Source organism: Colobus angolensis, unplaced genomic scaffold, assembly GCF_000951035.1.
Source record: "Colobus angolensis palliatus isolate OR3802 unplaced genomic scaffold, Cang.pa_1.0 Scaffold249, whole genome shotgun sequence".
NCBI classification, from domain to species: Eukaryota; Metazoa; Chordata; class Mammalia; order Primates; family Cercopithecidae; genus Colobus; species Colobus angolensis.
In genome coordinates, this window is record NW_012115699.1 from 627,883 (window position 1) to 648,912 (window position 21,030).

Sequence of the window (21,030 nt, forward strand, 5' to 3'; positions counted from 1 at the left end):
CTTCCCCCAGAAATATCCAGTGACTTCCAGGCCCACCTCCAAGGGCCCAGACCTCTAAGAGTCAAGAAGAAAAGCTATGCTATATGCTTCACTTATCTTCAATATAGGAACTTCTGCAGGAAGGTAAGAGGCACTCAGTCCTGTACTCAAGAACTGCAATGCTCTCAGTGGTATGAGAAGTCTGACTTAGCCTGTTTGAAGTTCCTGCTGATTCCTCCCCCTGAATCAACCAGCAAGTTCCTGGCACTAGGACCCTGTAGACAGGGAACCCTGAGCCTGCGCTCTAAAGAGAGAGATGCACCATTTCACAACTTCAGCAAAAGCCAAAGCAGCCAACAAAGCCACAGCCCCATCGGCTGTACTGGGCTCTGCCTTTTGGGCAGCTCGCCGGCCACTCCCCAAAAGCAGAGCATTCCATCCTTTCTCTTTTTAAACCCACGTCATCATCTGATCATAATGGAAATCAATCTCCTCAAACCACCATGCAAAGGCGTATCCATGGCAACCTCAAAAGGAAGGACACAGAGATGATGCTTCAGTGGCTGCAGCAGGAAAAGGTAAGTCCGTTTCTCTTCCATCCACGCCATCCCATCACTCTCTCCTTTCACTCAAGTCAGGTATACAGCTTATCTACAAACTGTATGTGTCACACAAACTGAGAAAACACATAAGGTGAGTTAATAATCATTATGTTATTATATAAGGTTTTAGATCTGCCTAGTCTCTCTGCCAACAAAAAATTATCCTTTTCTAGGCGATAGGAACAGGGACACGCTCTCTCTTATTCACCTCTCAGGTGACACAATCTCAGCCCACAATTCCTGACAAATCACTATTGGTCACTTGTCTTTCTAGTCAGGATGCTGGAAAATCACTCAAGAATATCCAAGTTTCCCTATGTAGTTGTCAAAAGCTGACAGTAACACTGATCCCACTGTCCTGCCCCCTCCATGCCACTGTCCTGCCCCCTCCATGCCACCATCATGCCCACAAACTGGCATGGTAAGATTCCCTCCTTAGCAACCCTAGACTCTAGGCTCTCAAGATCCAGAAACTGGGAGTTGGGATTAAATTTCTGCCTTCTCTGATGCCTCAGGAGAAGGAATTCATTTCTGCAGAGGTAAGAGATTCATCAAATACAAATGCTACTAATCCTCCATGCCTCAATTTCCTCTTTTGGAAGAAAGTGATAATAACAGTAACTTTCTAAAAGGATTGTTGTAAAAATCACATGAGAATGCCTGAAAATCACTTAGAACAGTGCCTCATATAAAGCACTCAATAAATGTCACCATTATTATTATGAGAAAGATGAAGGGGAGGCTTATAGCGTAGGATTTCCGTTCAGAGGGTACTCAACACTCTTGGAGCTTATTTCAATTCCACTGTCTTCCTCTTTCCTCTTAACAGTTGTTTCAAGCTTCCTTCACCATTTTTACCATTTTCGAGTCCTTACTCCCACGCAAGCCAACACCAGCATCCCCACCTCTCAGCAGATAACCTTGCTGACAAAGAAAACTGGCCCTATTAGGTAAGAAGTTCTTTGCAAATTTAGATATATCTACATGCATATGTCATTATCTCTTTCTTCCTAAATTCCTTCCTTTCTTCCAACATTCCTCTTTAAAGAAAATGGTATCCCCTTCTTTTCAAGGCCCACCCTTTTCCCTCTCCTCTGAGGACCTGATTTAGCAACCATCCTTTCTCTTGTGTCTTCATTGCACCCTCTCTACTGGATCTTACATGGCATCAGAAAAGCCATAAACAAGACTCTTCCATTCTAGGAAAAACTAGTCCCTGCTACCTCCTCCACAAGCTGCCACCATTCTGTATTCTTCCTTTCTCTGCTGAACTACTCAAAGTGAGTACACATTCTCTATCTCCACTTCCCATCTACTTCTCGATCCACTGCTATCTGGCTCCATCCCTACCACTCACTGAAGCTGCTCACAATTTAAATGAGCCCTGGTGACCACAATGTTCTACACAACCTCAAAGTGCGTTTCCCAAGCTCATCCTAACTTGACCTCCCTGTAGCAACTGAGATTGTCAATCCTTTTCAGGAATTTTCTCCTTTCCTAGCTTCCTGGACAACACTCTCTCTTACCCTAGCATGTCAATCATACTCATCTCCTTTGTCATTATTTTCAGCCTTCTATAAGCATGGCTGGGAGAGCTCATCCATTCCCACAACTTCAACTACCACTCATACTTACTGCCCCTAGACAGAAATTCTTCTGAACTTCAGACTCATATCTCACCCTGTCTGCTAACCGCCACAGAGCCCTCAAGTTCAGTATGACCCAAAACACACTTGGTATCTCCCTCACTGTAAAAAAAAAAAAAAAGAAAGAAAAAGAAAAAGGCTCCTCTTCTATATTCCCTCTTTGCTATTGGCACTACCATCCACTCAAAATAGAAAACTGAGTCATTTGCAACAACTCCCTCTCTTGTTCTCAACAACCAATTTAGTCATTATGTCTGGTTAATTCTGTTTCTCCAGTCTCTCTCAGATTCACCCTGCCCTCTCCGTCCCCACTGACCTAATCCTTAGATCAGCCCTAAACCATGTCCATGATATTACAAGAGTCTCCCGATGTCCCTGAACCAGGTTCTTCCCCTTCAGTCTATTTCCACATTTAGCTTCCCAAAATACAATCACGTCATCTTCCTGCCTAAAAGCCTCCGGTGGTTTCTCTCCCCACAAAATGAAATATTTTTAGCACTGCACTACAGGCCATTAACAACCTGGTCTTGACCAAGCACAGTGGCTACACCTGTAATCCTAGCACTTTCAGAGGCCAAGGCGGGAAGATCACTTGAGGCCAGGAGTTTGAGACCAGCCTGGCCAACATGGTGAAGCCCTGTCTCTACTAAAAATACAAAAATTAGCTGGGCATGGTGGTGCATGCCTATAGTTCCAGTTACTAAGGAGGCTGAGTAGTCCTAGTTGTAGTAGCTATAGTCCCAAATACTCAGGAGGTTGCAGTGAGCCAAAATCGCACCACCACACCACACTCCAGTCCGGGTGACAGAGTGAGACTCTATCTCAAAAAAACAACAACAACAACAAAACACTGGCCTCAAACTCTCAAACTGGCACAGCAGCCTGCAGACCCACCTATACTCAGGAGGCTGAAGGGGATCACTTGAGGCCAGGAATTCCAGGCTGTAGTGCCTGATGACCTTGCTTGTGAATAGCCACTGCACTCCAGCCTGGGCAGCATATCGATACCCCATCTCTAAACAACAAAACAAAATACAACAACGTGGCTTCATTATGAATCCGGTCGCATCAATCACCAAAGTTCTCTTTTATTCCAGCCACTTGCATCTATCTGCCTTTCCCTTTATGCATCTGCAAATGTTACAAATATCACCAGGACCATTCTTCCTCCTCATCCTTCAAGGCTCAGCCCAATTCTCACCTCTTTCCTAAAGACTCTTCTGGCTTCTCCATGTAAAGCTAATCATTCCCTCCTCTGCCCTCAGAGAGCACTTGGGACATATCTCTATTTCAATACCACATTCTATTTAAAATATCGTCTCTTACTCTACTATGAACTCCTCCAGGACAGAGGATTGTATCCATCTCAGTATCTAAGCACTCAACATAGGGCTTTGCACAGAGAAGGCATTCAATGTTGAATAGATGCCTGTACCAACATCACACTCAGGATATAAATTGTCTGACAGTTTTCCCGGAGAGTAGATCCACCCCTGAAGACCACCACCATTGGGGAAATCAATATTCAAGTGCACACACACATGCACACACACATCTCTCCCCCAACCCTCAGTAAACATGGCTCTTTCCACTCCAGATAGGAGCCTAAGAAACTAAAAGTGCAGGAACAGCCCTAGGTTCTATGGAATTTGGTAGTGACACTAAATCTCAATCTCATATACTTTCAGGGTAAAAGAATAACAGAGACGGCTTTAGGTGAGGTGCAGATCTCCTGGGAAACAGCATTAGGGAGGATTTGGGGGCAGCAAGGGCCCATGCTCTGCTGCAGTGAAGCCCTTGGGGAGGCCACACTAAACAGCTAACCTGTCCCTTGACCACATTCAACTAATATCAGCCTGAATCTCAAAAGCAAAATGGGCCGGGCACAGTGGCTAAAGCCTGTAATCCCAGCACTTTGGGAGGCCGAGACGGGCGGATCACGAGGTCAGGAGATCGAGACCATCCTGGCTAACACGGTGAAACCCCGTCTCTACTAAAAATACAAAAACTAGCCGGGCGAGGTGGCGGGCGCTTGTAGTCCCAGCTACTTGGGAGGCTGAGGCAGGAGAATGGCGTAAACCCGGGAGGCGGAGCTTGCAGTGAGCTGAGATCCGGCCACTGCACTCCAGCCTGGGCGACAGAGCGAGACTCCGTCTCAAAAAAAAAAAAAAAAAAAAGCAAAGAAGCAAAATGATACAAAGCCAAAGTCAAGAGTCTCCAGGATGGCAAGGACCTTAATATAGACATGAATCAGGCAATATTTCAGCTCTTACCTCTTCAGGGGACACTGAGGACCAAGTTCCTATTTTACTTGGTATGAGACGGATAGTCCAAGTGCACCCAGTATCACCTAGTAGCTGTAGACAGGCCAGGCAACCTGGGAATCATCTAGAATCCCTCTCAACCTGTAACTCCAAGCAGCTGCTAGCAATGATAGAGCTTGCAGAGTAAAACCTAGAGTGGCAGTTGTCAATGGCATTATGATTCACCCAACTACTTTGACTCTTCCCTAACAATTTCTTCTCCTTTGTATCCTCATGGTCAGTCAGGCCCCACTTATCAATTCGTCTTTAGTACTCCCTCCTGCATCTTTCCTTTCTCCTCCACTATCACTATCATTACTTCAGTCTGCCACGTAATAGCTTTGAAAATCAAGGCAAATCATTTACCCTCTTTGGTGCATCATCTACAAAACAGCATAACAGCTGCTCTGCCTACCTCATAGGAATATTAGATCAAATGAGATCATGCCTGTGAAAAGTTCTGTAAAGTGTCATACATAAATACAAGGCATTATTATTATCAACCTAAATTCTCTAACATTGCTATGCGAAGCCTATCCAGCTCCCCCCTCCCCCTCCTTCCCTAGTTCCAACCACCTTATATGTCACAGTAAAGCAAATACATCTGCTAAAACACTGCTTTGTCCCTACACCCATCTGCCTGACATCTCTCATTGATAATCTCATTTCTTGCTATAATCAAACAATCCTGGATTCAACAGATGCAATCCCATCTCTGCACCACTGTCAGCTGCTTAAGATACTTTTCTAGTCTTGCAAGCCACACCCATCCTTCAAAGTCCAGCCAAAGCCCCACTACACTCCACACATAACAAAGACAAATTTAAGAAAGGGATTTCTTAAACATAATGGAAGAATTAAACACAATTCCACTTACAAAAATCATAGTAGGCACAGCTGTCATCTAATACTTGGAGTCAACTTTTTAGGAAGACGGGTGACACTTTTTTTCTGTTTGATTAAGAGATAATCTAGGACCAACAGCATGGAAGTTGCAGAGATGTATTTCAGGAACATGAAGAACTTCCTTCTTGAGCTATTCCACGAATAAAATGGGATGCCTTATTTGTAGACAATTCCCCATTATTTTAAATGTTCAAGCCAAACTGCAAAATTTACCAAATTGGCAAGAATATTTTAGATAGAATTCAACACTACAGGGATAACTAGACTCACAGAATTTTAAATCTGAAAGAAATATTTGAGATCTTGTAGTCCAAAATCCTATCTTACAGGCCTGGACAGACAAAGTGAATCTCTCAAGGCAGCATACTCTGTTCCGGAAAACATAGTCTCTAACTTTCAATCCAGTGATCTACACTTTTGCTACTCAGATTGTGTTCCATGGGCCAGTAGCATTAGCATCACCTGGGAACTTGTTAGAAATGCAGAACCAATCATAACCTGTACTGTAACGAGATCCCATTACACGTGCACACCATTAAAACTCAAAACGCACTGACCCCTACTGCCCCTTCTAAACCCTGAATTTCTAATTCTGGAACTCCAATTCCCAAACGGTTCCACATGTTAACCAGGGGCATCACCCAAGAATAACAGTATATCCTAGTAAAATTTGGGAAATTCTGCATACCATACCCCCAGTTGGAGATTCATGGTAAATATTATTAGCATATTAAAGGCTCTGCAATATTCTGTAGTAAAGTTTAACCACGAATTTTCCAACAGTTTTTGAGAACAAAAATGCTTTTTTAAAATAAAGTTATCATTATCTCTTTTCACATCTCATAGCTTAGGCTTTGGCAGTACATTAAGTAAAGGATGTCAATCTCTACCTCCTAGCTTTTCGCCTCTCAGCACCTTAAGTATACACGAGTAGCCAGTGATCAATATGGGTTTGCTGCTCTCCTCACTGCAATAAATGAGGGTAACTTTTCAAACCCCTGCCTCTAAAAACAGCAGAGATCCTGATCTGTGTGATTTAGCTGTAGTTCTGTCTAAAGATAAGGGATGCGCAAGATGACTTCAAGGATCATCTTGCCAGCTAAGGCGGACCCCAGCAGTAGGATCACACACACAAGCCATATCCAGACTCCCATGCTGTGAGTCCTTTAAGATTTTTCTCCCCGTTTGACACGAATTTCTCAACCATGTGCCCACAGGAAACCTGTAGCTCAGTATGGATTCAGGGGCGCCTCGGACGCTCGCAGGAACGGAACGGAGACCCTTGCAGTTCTGGAGGAACTCTAAGGCGCAGTCACTCTGATCCCAAAAGAACACTGCTAGGCTGAAGAGCTGAGGTGGGTCAGACGGGCCTCGGGGCAAACGCTCAAGCGGAGCCCCCAGACCCCGGCAAGCGCCTACCCCTGATCCAGCCCATCCCTGCCAGTCCCCGCCCCGCACACCGGGCTCGGTGTCTTGCCCTAGACCAGCACCGAATCCCCAGCCCACCGCCGGCAACCTCACGAATACGTAGTGGGCCGGCGGAGCAGACGGTTGGCAGGGTCGCGCCTCCGTACCTGCACTGTCAGGGGCTCCGCGCCCAGCTCCGGCCCCACAGACGACCGACGCCCAAGACCCTGCTGGGCCGGCCCCGCCCTCCCCGCCCTCGTGGGCTGCCCGACTCGCCGCCAGACCCTTCTAGGACCGCCCAGAACCCTTCGGCCTGGAGGCCCAGAGGCGTTCTAGATCCAGTGAACGCTCTTTTCCCGCAGTCCCGCCCTGACTGAAAACTGCGCGCCGACCGCAGCCGGGATTACATCAATCAGGCACAAAGCTGGACACCTGGGACAGACTAAGCGCACGCGCACTGTGCCTGGGAAGCCGATTAGGACCATAAGAAATCGGCGTGTCGTAGCGAGCGCCCCCTCTCGGCGGAGGGGAGAAAGCGCAGAGGGTCTGGAGGACTCAATTCCAAGTGTTGAACTGCTAATTAAAACAATAGCGATAAACCATATCGCCTCCATTAGCCTGTGGGAGAAAATTAAGTTTTGCTGCTCCTCAGTGTCACCTGTCATATGGGGATACAGGCATTCTCATGCGCTTATGATGGGAATGTAAAATACAAATTTACATAATGGCATTTTAAAATTTTAGGCCGGGCGCGGTGGCTCAAGCCTGTAATCCCAACATTTTGGGAGGCCGAGACGTGTGGATCACGAGGTCAGGAGATCGAGACCATCCTGAGCTACACGGTGAAACCCCGTCTCTACTAAAAAATACAAAAAAAAACTAGCCGGGCGAGATGGCGGGCGCCTGTAGTCCCAGCTACTCGGGAGGCTGAGGCAGGAGAATGGCGTAAACCCGGGAGGTGGAGCTTGCAGTGAGCCGAGATCGCACCACTGCACTCCAGCCTGGGCAACAAAGCTAGACTCCGTCTCCAAAAAAAAAAAAAAAAAAAATTTTAGACATAGGTTCAAATTCTTTTTTTTCTAAGACAGGTCTCGCTCTGTTGCCTAAACAGGAGTGCGGTAGCACGCACAATCATGGCTCATTGCAGCCTTGACTTCTCAGGCTCAGGCGATCCTCCCACCTCTCAGCCTCCCTAGTAGCTGGGTCTACAGGCGCGCGCCACCATGCCCTTTTAGTTTTCTTTTTTTCTTTTTTTTTTGTAAAGACGGAGTTTCACAATGTTGCCCAGGCTGGTTTCGAACCCCTGGGCTCAAGCGATCCAACCGCTTCAGCCTCCCAAAGTGCTGGAATTACAGACATGAGCCACCACACCCGCCTGGGCTCAAATTCTAACAGCAATTTACTAGCTGTGTGAGAGCTAGAGTTAGTTATTTACCCTCTCTGTGCCTCTGTTTTCTTATTTGTTAAAGTGAGAATGTTAATGTGGTACCTATCTCATTATGTTGTTAGAAGGATTAAGTTAATCCATGTGAAGAGCCGGAAATACAACTATTGTAATGTTATATTTATTTCAGTTAATCTCAGATTTGAAACCAACTAAAACATTCATAAAGCTGATGTGGGGGGCAGTAAGCAGTAGAAGGGATGAATTGAGTATCCCCTTTATTACTCCCCCCTTTTCCCTATTTCACCTTCTAAATATTTATAACTGTTATTTTGATTAGATACTATGTTTACATGATTCAAAAATCAGAACACTATTTTAGAATATAAACAGAGAAACCTCCCTTCAACCCTGGTTCCCATCGACTCCATCCCCCTTGCCTGCTACAGGTAACGCTTGTTATTAGTGTCTTCTTGTTTATCTTTTCAGTGTTTTGTGCAAACATAAGCTCATATGAATATATAGTCTTACTCCTCCCATTGCTTATGCCAAATGTAGCATGCTAGATACACTTGGCATAAGTTCTCTTCACTTAATCTATCCTGAAAATCTTTCTAAATCAATAAATTAGAGATCTTCCTCATTTGTTTTTCAGTTGCTTAGTACTCTATTGCATGGATACACATAATTTATTAACCAGTTTCTTCTCGTTACATACTTTATTTCCAGTCTTTTAGTATTACAATGTTGCAGTGAATCACTTTGAACATAATGACATTCCATATGTGAGCAGGCATATCTGTAGGATACATCTTGGTCAAATAATAAATGCATCTATAATTTTAGTAGAAATGTCTTCCATCTCCTTCAATTGAAGAAAAATGAATATAAAAGTAAATATAAAGACTTTAAAAGATACTGCATATACATATTTTAATTGTGGTAAAGCATACATAACATGAAATTTACCATTTTAACCATGTTTAAGTTCAGTGGCACTCAGAACATTCACATTGTTGTGCAATCATCACCACTATCCATCTCCAGAACTTTTTCAGTTTTCCGTACCCAAAACAAACAAGTAAGCAAACAAAACCCTCTGTGCCCATTAAACACTAGCTCACCATTCTCCACTTTCCCCAGCCCCTGGTAATCACTATCCTACTTTCTGTCTCATGAATTTGATTATTCTAGATACCTCATACAAGTGGAACCATGTAATATGTGTCCTTTTGTGTCTGGCTTATTTCACTTAGCATAATGTCTTCAAGGTTCATCCATGTTGTAGCATGGCCAAAATATATTCCATTATATGGATATGCTATATTTTCTTTCATCTATTCTTTCATCAATGGACATTTGGGTTATTTCTGCCAGTCAAAAGATAAAACTTCAACAAATTGGATTTAAAGATCTCATTGGCTTTCATTAGTAATTCAAGAATTTAGCAGCATCCCAACTAAAGATTTAGATGGGAATACCATTAGGCATGGCAGGACAGTTGAATTTCATAAAGTAACTTAAGTAGAAATAAGGAAACAGCCTAATTTTTATCTGCATTTATTTATTTATATTGAGATAGGGTCTCGCTCTGTCACCCAGGCTGGAGTACAGTGGTGCAATCACCACTCACTGCAGTCTCAACCTCCTGGGCTCAATAAGTCCTCCCACCTCAGCCTCCTGAGTAGCTAGGACTATAGGCACATAACACCATGCCTGGCTACTTTTGTATTTTTTGTAAAGACAAGGTTTTGCCATGTTGCTCAGGCTACTCTCAAACTCCTGGGCTCAAGTGATCTTCCCATCTCAGCCTATCAAAGTACTGGGATTGCAGGCATAAGCCACCACACCTGGCCAGCATAACTTTTTAAAAATCAGATTAGTTAACACCAGGCTACTTCAGGTTATTTTCCTTATAAGGGTTAAAGCAGAAGAGATTTCCTTATCATCCTGGTTAAAAACTGGCCTATTTGGGGATTTGGCTATCATCTCTCTTGTGATTTCTCAGAAAATCAGATAAACAATTTAACTTTGGTTTGGTGACATGGAACTTTAGTTGAGTAACTCCATTTCCATTTGGTCTGTTGGAGTCTAGTGCAGGAGCTCAGTCCAAATAAATGGAGTCCTGTCAATTTTACTTAACACACCTTTTAGCCATTGCAAATATGTGTGCACATATTTTTTAGAAACAAGTGCATTTCTCACTTATTCCATACCCAAGATTCCTACCCAAATCAACTCTTGATGCCAGTTTTTTATGTGCTGTTTCAGAATTAGGCTCTGAACACAAGCATTTTAAATGCAAATTGCAGCTTCCTATACACATTGTTCTGAATTTTGCTTTTATCCCCATTGGACAATGATATGGCTTGGCTCTGTGTCACCACCCAAATCTCACTTTGAATTGTAATCCCCATAACCCCCACGTGTGAAGGGTGGGACAAGGTGGAAGAAATTGGATCATGGAAGCAGTTTTCCCCATGCCGTTCTCGTGATAGTGAGTGAGTTTTCACAAGATCTCATGGTTTTATAAGCGTCTGGCATTTCTCCTGCTTGCACTCACTCCATCCTGCCACCCTGTGAAAAAGGTGCCTGCTTCTCTTTTGCCTTCTGCCATGATTGTAAGTTTCCTGAGGCCTCCCCCACAATGTGAAACTGTGAGTCAATTAAACCTCTCTTCTTTATAAATTACCCATTGTATTAGTCTGTTCTCACACTGCTAATAAAGACATACCCAAGACTGGGTAATTTATAAAGGAAAGAGGTTTAATGGACTCACACTTCCTCATAGCTGGGGAGGCCTCACGATCGTGGTGGAAGGTGAAGGAAGATCAAAGTCATGTCTTAGATGGCAGCAGGCAAGACAGGGTGTGTAGGAGAACTTCCCTTTATAAAACCATCAGATCAGGCTGTACATGGTGGCTCACACCTGCAATCCCAGCACTTTGGGAGGCCGAGGCGGGTGGACACAAGGTCAAGAAATGGATACCATCCTAGCTAACATGGTAAAACCCTGTGTCTACTAAAAAAAAAAAAAAAAAAATTAGCTGGGCGTGGTGGTGCGCACCTGTAGTCCTAGCTACTTAAGAGGCTGAGACAGGAGAATTGCTTGAACCTGGGAAGTGGAGGTTGCAGTGAGCCAAGATCGTGCCACTGCACTCCAGCCTGGCAACAGAGAGAGACTCCATCTCAAAAAAACAAAAAACAAATATCAGATCTCATGAGACTTATTCACTATCATGAGAAGAGCATGAAAAATACCTGCCCCCATGATTCAATTACCTCACACTGGGTCCCTCCCATGACACATGGGAATTATGGGAGCTACAATTCAAGATGAGATTTGGGTGGGGACACAGCCAAACCGTACCATTCCACTCTTGGCCCTTCCCACATCTCATGTTCTCACATTTCAAAACCAGTCATGCCTTCCCAACAGTCCCCCAAAGTCTTAACTCATTTCAGCATTAACTCAAAAAGTCCACAGTCCAAAGTCTCATCTGAGACAAGGCAAGTTCCTTCCACCTATGAACCTGTAAAATCGAAAGCAAGTTAGTTACTTCCTAGATACAATGCGGGTACAGGCATTGGATAAATACATCCATTACAAATGGGAGAAATTGGACAAAACGAAGGGACTACAGGCCCCATGCAAGTACAAAATCCAGTGGAGAAGTCAAATTTTAAAGCTGCGAAATGATCTCCTTCGACTTCATGTCTCACATCCAGGACATGCTGATGCAAGACAGGGGCACCCATTACCTTGGATAGCTCTTCACCTGTGACTTTGCAGGGTACTGCCCCCGGCTGTTTTCACAGGCTGGCGTTGAGTGTCTGTGGCTTTGCCAGACACATGATGCAAGCTGTTGATGGATCTATGATTCTGGGGTCTGGAGGATGGTGGCCCTCTTCTCACACTTCCACTAGGCAGTGCCCAGTGGGGAGTCTGTATGGGAGCTCCAATTCCATATTTTCCTTCTGCACTGCCCTAGTAGAGGTTCTCCATGAGGGTCCCACTCCTGCAGCAAACTTCTGCCTGGACATTCAGGTATTTCCACATATCCTCTGAAATCTAGGTAGAGGTTCCCAAACCTCAATTCTTGATCTCTGTGTACCTGCAGGCTCAATACCACATGGAAGCTGCGGAGGCTTGGGGCTTCCACCCTCTGAAGCAATGGGCTAAGCTGTACCTTGGCCCCTTTTAGTCACAGCTGGAGAGGCTGGAACTCAGGACACCAAGTCCTCAGCCTGCCCACAGCAGGGAGGCTCTGGGCCCACCCCATGAAACCATTTTTATCTCCTCGGCTTCCTGGCCTGTGATGGGAGGGGCTGCCCGTGAAGGTCTCTGACGTGCCCTGGAGACATTTTCCCCATTGTCTTGTTGATTAACTTTTGGTTCCTCATTACTTATGCAAACTTCTCCAGCTGGCTTGAATTTCTCCTCTGCTTCTTTTTTAAGTATAAGTTCCAATTCTAAATCATATATTTGTGAATATATAAAACTGAATGCTTTAATAGCACCCAGGTCACCTCTTGAACTCTTTGCTGCTTAGAAACTTCTTCCACAAGATGCCCTAAATCATCTCTCTCAAGTTCAAAGTTCCACAAATCTCTAGGCTGGGGCATAATGCCGCCAGTCTCTTTGCATAGCAAGAGTGATCTTTACTCCAGTTCCCAGAAAGTTCTTCATCTCCATCTGAGACCACCTCAGCCTGGACTTTATTGTCCATATCACTATCAGCATTTTGGTCAAAGCCATTGAACAAGTCTCTAGGAAGTTTCAAACTTTCCCACATCTTCGTGTCTTCTGGGCTCTCCAGGTTTCTAGGAAGTTCCAAACTTTCCCACAATTTCCTGTCTTCTTCTGAGCCCTCCAAACTGTTCCAACCTCTGCCTGTTACCTAGTTCCAAAGTCACTTCCACATTTTCTTTTTTTGAGACGGAATCTTGCTCTGTGGCCTGGGCTGGAGTGCAGTGGCCGGATCTCAGCTCATTGCAAGCTCCGCCTCCCGGGTTTACGCCATTCTCCTGCCTCAGCCTCCCGAGTAGCTGGGACTACAGACGCCCGCCACCTCGCCTGGCTAGTTTTTTGTATTTTTTTTTTTAGTAGAGATGGGGTTTCACCGTGTTAGCCAGGATGGTCTCGATCTCCTGACCTCGTGATCCGCCCGTCTCGGCCTCCCAAAGTGCTGGGATTACAGGCTTGAGCCACCGCGCCCAGCCTACTTCCACATTTTCAAGTATTTTTACAGAAGTGCCCCACTACCCAGTACCAATTTACTGTATTAGTCTGTTCTAACACTGCTAATAAAGACATACGTAAGTCTGGGTAATTTATAAAGGAAAGAGGTTTAATTGACTCACAGTTCCACATGGCTGGGGAGACCTCACAATCATGGCAGAAGGTGAAGGAAGAACAAAGTCACATCTTACATAGTGGCAGGCAAGAGAGGGTGTGTAGGGGAATTGCCCTTTATAAAACCATCAGTTCTCATGAGACTTATTCACTTTCAGGAGAAAAGCATGGAAAAGACCTGGCCCCATGATTCAGTTACCTCCCACTGGGTCCTTCCCATGACATGTGGGAATTATGGGAGCTACAATTCAGGATGAGATTTTGTTGGAGACACAGTCAAACCATATCACCGAGTTTCAGGTATTTCTTCATAGCAGTGTGAGAACGGACTAATGCAGACAATATATCTCAGAAGTTGTCCATATTAGTACATACTGATCTGCCATGAAATAAAATACAGTTGGCCCTCTGTATCTGTGAGTTCAACCATCCTTGGATTGAAAATATTAGGGGAAAAATGGATGGTTGTGTCCATAGTGAACATGTACAGACTTTTGTCCTTGTCATTATTTCCTAAACAATACAGTATAACAAGTATTTACATTGTATTAGGTTTCATCCATAACCTGACATTATTTAAAGAAACAGTTCCCAACCTCTTTGGCACCAGGGACCTGTTTTGTAGAAGGCAATTTTTCCACAGACTGGGTTGGGCAAATGGTTTTGGGATGATTCAAGTGCATTACATTTATTGAATACTTGATTTCTATTATTATTACATTCTAATGTATAATGAAATAATTATACAACTCAGCATAATGCAGAATCAGTGGGAGCCCTAAGCTTGTTTTCCTGCAACAAGACAATCCCATGTGGGGGTGATGGGAAACAGTGACAGATCATCAGGCGTTAGAGTCTCATAAAGAATAAGCAACCTAGATCCCTTGCATGTGTGGTAGGGTTAGTGCTCCTATAAGAAACCAATGTTGATGATGATCTGACCAAAAAAACTAAAGTATACGATAGAATGTGTGTAGGTTATATATAAATACTATGCCATTCCATGGATTTTGGTATCCAAGGGGTGTCCTGGAACCAATCCCCCATGGACACAGAGTGACTACTGTATGTATCTCCTGAGTGACTTTAACATTTAACCTGTGTGCTGAGTCTTTATTTGACACCAGGAGTTCAAGACCAGTCTGACCAACATGGTGAAACCCCATCTCTATTAAAAATATTTAAAAAATTAGCTGGGCATAGTGGTGCACACCTGTAATCTCAGTTATTTGGGAGGCTAAGGCAGGAGAATCGCTTGAGCCTGGGAGGCAGAAGTTGCACAGTGAGCGAAGATTGTGCCACTGCACTCCAGCCTGGGTGACAGAGTGAGACTCTGTCAAAAAACAAACAAACAAAAAAACCCTATGTATTAAGTTTTTTATATAAAGCTGCCAGGTCTCAGTTGGGATGGGGTGGTGATTCAGGAAAAGACCCAAATGTTTCTCAGCATCATGAAAGAGATCCTACTGAATCATAAGGACAGGACGTGCTAATAGGAGAAATATTGATTTTTTTTTTTAATATTTGATTAGGCTGAGTGGTCTTCAAGGAAAATTAATATTGTCTTTGTCCTGTGTTTTTCTTTATAGGTGCTGTTGTAAGAGACCCAGCCTGCCTTTGGCTTCCTCCAACAGGGAACCTGAACAAGGACCCCCAAACTCCTACTCATATAACTAGAGCCCTTCCCCCCAACCTGTGATGCTGAACAGAGAAGAACATCTGTGCTCACCTGGGTGGAATCCTAGGCATTATAGAATGTGGGGAAGAAACCAGGGGAGAATCCTCCCCCTGAGGAAAGGGATGCTGTTTTCCAAGAGAAGGTGGGTTTTCAAACTGAAAGGCTTGGAGACAGGAATCAATAGAGAGCAAATCAAAGGTGACGAAGCCATAGGGAGGACATGTGTGGGAGAGAGAAGCATCTAGATTAGCTATACCAGCACTGCCCAATAAGCATAAATGTAAATTTTAAAATTGTTTTTGGTTGGGAAATAGGTTAATAAATTTTAAGAAAATTTCTGGAGAAAACTTAATTTTTTTAAGACAGGGTCTTGCTTTGCCACCCAAGCTAGAGTGCAGTGGCGCTTTCATGGCTCACTGCAGCCTCAACCTCCCTGGCTCAAGTGATTCTCCTACATCAGCCTCTGGAATAGCTGAGAGGCCAAAGGCCACCATGTCTGGCTATGTTTTAAAATTTTTTGGAAAGAGTCTCACTATGTTATCCAGACTGAGCTTGAACTCTTGGGCTCAAATGATCCTCCTGCCTTAGCCTTCCAAAGTGCTGAGATTACATGTGCCAGCCAAAATAAAATTTTATATAAGCCAGCCAGCCACACATATAATTTAAAATTTTTTAGTAGCGGCAATTTGTAAAAGTTAAAAAAAAGGTGAAATTAATTTTTGTTTGTTTGTTTTTTGAGACAGGGTCGTGTTCTGTTGCCCAGGCTGGGGTCCAATGGCATGATCTCAGCTCACTGCAACCTCCACCCCCCAGGCTCAAGTGATCCTCCCACCTCAGCTTCCTAAGTAGCTGGGACTGCAGGCACATGCCACCATGCCTGGCTAATTTTTGTATTTTTTGTAGAGATGGGTTTTTGCCATGTTGCCCAGCCTGGTGAAATTAATTTTAACAACATATTTTATTTTACCCAGAATATTCAAAATATTATCATTTCAACATGTAATCAATACAAAAATGAGGCATTTTACATTTTTTTTTGTACTGTCTTTAGAATGCAATCTTTATTTTGCATTTTTAGTGTATCTTGCTAAGTTTTCATGGGACATTGTTGATCTGGTTTAGATTGCATAAAATTTACAATTGAAAAAGTCGATTTATTTATTTATTTATTCGTTCATTCATTAATTTCAGAGATAAGGTCTTTCTATGTTGGACAGACTGGTCTTGCATTCCTGGCCTCAAATGATCCTCTTGCCTCAGCCTCTCAAAGCTGAGATTACAGGCCTGAGCCACCAGGCTCAGCCTAAAAATGTAGATGCAGGTATGCAACTTATTTCAAACATTTTAATATATTTTCCAATAACTGAGCTGAATATTTAAATGTATACATTTTTAAACATAAAATTAATTAAAAATAAATAAAAATTAAAATTCCGGCCAGGCGCGGTGGCTCAAGCCTGTAATCCCAGCACTTTGGGAGGCCGAGACGGGTGGATCATGAGGTCAGGAGATCGAGACCATCCTGGCTAACACGGTGAAACCCCGTCTCTACTAAAAAAAAAAAAAAAAAAAAAAACTAGCCAGGCAAGGTGGCGGGCGCCTGTAGTCCCAGCTACTCGGGAGGCTGAGGCAGGAGAATGGCATAAACCCGGGAGGCAGAGCTTGCAGTGAGCTGAGATCCGGCCACTGCACTCCAGCCTGGGGGACAGAGCGAGACTCCGTCTCAAAAAAAATAAAATAAAATAAAATAAAACAAAATTCCATTTCTCAGTTACATTAGCCATATTTCAGGTACTCAATTGCCACATGTGGCCAAGGGCTACCATATCGGTCAGTACGGAGATAACGCTTTAGTCCTTCTTCTCCCCGCTTTGTTACACTTTTATGAGAGGGTCTGGCCCTTCAGGAAAGGACCACATGTGTGTTCATTGCCTGGTTTGTTACAACATACGAGTAGAGTATGTTACAACATACAAGTAGAGTATGAGGAGACAAGGTGGCTTAAGGACCATACCCCATTTCCTTCTGAGGGGGGTAGGGAACAGCAAGAGGGTGGTCCACTCGGGGTACCTTGAAAACTGTGTGGTACGAAGAATCTGCAGTGTAGGATAACCCAGAACAACCATAAAAGTACAATGGGGACCTAGGACCATGCAACTTTAAAAAGTAAAAGAATTTTCTAAAGTAAAAAGAAACAAGTGAATCACCATAGAAATCATAAAGAAAATAATCTACAGATGAAGGCTTTTTGTTAAAACAAATACAGATCCTTGAAAAGAAGGCAAGATCTCATTAGATTCTCTAAAATCAGGAATACAAAGATGCCGAGTATCTCTGAGTCTGATCAACACTGTATGTGAACTACTGCATCGAGGCAAGAAAAACACATATAAAAGACATAAAGATTAGAAAGAAGGAAATTAAACTGTCATTTTTCACAGATGATATGATGACTTATATGGAAAATGCCAAAATAGGCCGGGTGCAGTGGCTCACGCTAGTAATCCCAGCACTTTGGGAGGTCAAGGTGGGTGGATCACTTGAGGTCAGTAGTTTGAGACCAGTCCGGCCAACATGGTGAAACCCCGTCACAACTAAAAATAAAAAAATTAGCTGGGCATGCTAGCACATACCTGTAATCCCAGCTACTTGGGAGGCTGAGGCAGGAGAATTGCTTGAATCTGAGAGGGAGGCAGAGGTCGCAGTGAGCCGAGATTGCACCACTGCACAACAGCCTGGGCGAAGAAGCAAGACTCCACCTCAAAAAAAAAAAAAAAAAAGCCAAAATAATCTGCAAATTATTAGAATTGATTAGAAAATATTTAGCAACATGGCTAGGTATAAAATCAACATGTAAAACTCAATTGCATTTCTCTAACCAACAATGAAAAGTTAAATTATATAATTTTTGAAATGAAACTGATGCACCTAGTAATAAGCAACAAAATATGTGCACAACCTGGTCGGGCTCAGTGGCTCACGCCTGTAATCCCAGCACTTTGGGAGGCCGAGGCGGGCAGATCACGAGGTCAGGAGTTTGAGACCAGCCTGACCAATATGGTGAAACCCTGTCTCTACTAAAAATACAAAAATTAGCCGAGTGTGGTGGTGTACACCTGTAATCCTAGCTACTTAGGATGCCAAGGCAGGAGAATCGTTTGAACCTGGGAGGCAGAGGTTGCAGTGAGCCGAGATTGTGCCACTGCACTCCAGCCTGGGTGACAGAGAGAGACTCCATCTCAAAAAAATAAAAAGACTGAGAGAGATGAGAGATGTGCACAACCCAAAATTATAAAATTGTATTTGGAAACATATATTAAAGTTAGCCTGTGGCTCACGGCTGTAATCCCAGCACTTTGGGAGGCCGAGGCTGATGGATCACTTGAGGTCAGGAGTTCAAGACCAACCTGGCCAACATGGCAAAACTCCATCTCTACTAAAAGTACAAAAATTAGCCAGGGGTGCTGGCACCCACCTGTAATCACCCGAGAGGCTGAGGCAGGAGAATCACTTGAACCCAGGAGAGAGAGGTTGCAGTGAGCAGGGATTGTGTCACTGCACTCCAGGCTGGGCAAAGAAATGAGATTCTGTCAGAAAAAAAAAAAAAAAGCTTAAATGAATGAGAGGTATAACACATTCATGAATAGGAAAATTTAAAGTCATAAAGAAGTTAGTTGCCCTTATTAATAATATGTATTTGAGATAACTCCAATCAATATCCTATCAGGATATTCTAGGAACTTGACAATAAATTAGTAATTTTGTAGAAAAAAGCAAAAGGCAAAAAATTAGCCAAGAAACTTCTGAAAAAAAGAAGACAGTTGACATGGTGAAACCCCGTCTCTACTAAAAATACAAAAATTAGCCGGGTATGGTGGCGGGCGCTTGTAGTCCCACCTATTTGGGAGGCTGAGACAGGATAATCACTTGAACCCAGGAGGCGGAGCTTGCAGTGAGCCAAGATCGCTGTGCACTCCAGCCTGGGCAACACAGCAAGACTCCATCTCAAAAAAAAAAAGACAGTTGAGGGTGTGGGGGTGTGTGTGTGTGCTTATTTTAAAGTTTATTAAGTAAAGCAATGTGGTATTGATGTAGGGATAGAAAGAGTCTAGATCTATAAACAAACTAACACATATACCTACAAAAGCTTCATTTTTCAAAATTATTATTATTGTTTTAGAAACAGGTTCTCACTCTGTGACCCAGGCCGGAATGTAGTGGTGTGATCACAGCTGTAACCTGTAACTCCTGGGCTCAAGCAATCCTCCTGCCTCAGCCTCCTGAATAGCTAGGATTGCAGGCACGCATCACCGCACCTGGATAATTTTTTTATCTTTATTTTTGTAGATACAGGGTCTTGCCATGTTGCCTACGTTGGTCTTGAACTCCTGGCCTAAAGTGATCCCTGTACCTTGGCCTCCCCAAGTGCTGGAATTACAGGTGCAAGCCACCATACCAGGCCAAAAACTCAATATATGACCAAATTTGTATTACTGATCAGTGAGGGAAAGATACACCATTCAAAAAATGGTGCTGGGACAATTAGGTATTCAAATGCAAAAGCAAGCAAGAAAGGAAAGAATAAAAGAAGGAAAAAAGGGAGGGAAGGAGGGAGAGAGAGAGGAACAAATTGAGTGCTTCCATTTCTGGTGCTACCATGGACTAAATATCACGGAAACTTCTGATATAGTGCAACTAAAAATACTGGATATAATATTTAACAACCACACACACTCTTTCACCATACGGATCCCCAGTCCACCCCCTCAACTTTCTGGGTCACTCTGTGACCCCACCAGCTACAGGTTTTTCCCAGCAAGATTGAACCCAAACTGGGGCCTTGAACATTTCCAGGCATTGTTAAAGGTATCTAGGTTGCCCAAAATACTGAAAGAAACTGGCCCCAGCCCTGTGCCAAATTTCTTAAACCCCCATTTGAACTCCATACCCTGACCCCTCCTTGTGGACTTACCTAGGTAAGACATCACGTTTTTCTCTCTGTCCATCTTGAAAATATGCTGCAGCACTCTATATGTGAGTTCTTCAAATAAATGCTTTGAACCGATACCCCAGGCATTTAGCACTTCCTTCTTTGGAATCCCAACCAGCCCCATCTCAAGATGGTTTGGGGGGCTCCCTTGTGGGAACTCTCTTGCTTTGGGGTCAACTTGGGGTGACTCCAGCTGCAGGTTGGGAGAACAAAACATACACACACACACACACACACACAACTATTTATATTGCCTGACTGGACTGGTAGGAAAGTAAGAAAATTCTTCAGAGTATAGAGATGATAGGAAAATATGAATCCCAAACACAGGTGATCACTGGAGCCAGTGTTTGCTAAGTAGTCAACCTGTGGTGGTCTGGAACCTGGGTTTAAAAGTCCATAAGAAGTAATAGAATGCCAGGCATGGTGGCTCACACCTGTAATCCTAACACTTTGGGGAGCCAAGCGATCCTTAAGGAGGATCACTTAAGCCCAGAGTTTGAGACCATCCAGCGAAACACTATCTCAAAGAAAAAAAAAGGTTGGAGGTGGGTGGGGGATAGGGACAGAAAATGAAATCATGGATGGTTGGGATGGAGAACTATACTCCGCCACACACATAGACCAGGAAAAAGAGTAACATCCTCCAGAGAGTGAAAAACAACAAAAAGGAGTCCCTTCCAGAGGGAAACAGTAAGGGTAAAAGCCTATCTTAGTGGTGAGGAAAAGAAATCTCTGATTATTCAAATAATAAGCATGTACTCATACAAGTTTAGGAC

General features: G+C 43.6%; 1 protein-coding gene and 1 long non-coding RNA gene across 2 annotated transcripts in view; one reads left to right on the forward strand and one right to left on the reverse strand.

Annotated features, from left to right (window-relative positions):
* The window catches only part of DCTN1 (dynactin 1), a 31,038-nt gene extending 23,734 nt beyond the window's left edge, over positions 1–7,304 (reverse strand). Inside the window, exon 1 of the mRNA XM_011946053.1 lies at positions 7,011–7,304. The gene's annotated coding sequence lies outside the window, so the exon portion shown is untranslated. The remainder of the gene's footprint in view (positions 1–7,010) is intronic.
* On the forward strand, positions 304–7,121 carry LOC105514591. The gene is made up of 3 exons (XR_001002202.1): positions 304–557; positions 6,334–6,418; positions 6,654–7,121. It is a non-coding gene; the product is annotated as an uncharacterized LOC105514591 (long non-coding RNA).
* Positions 7,305–21,030: the final 13,726 nt, after the last annotated feature.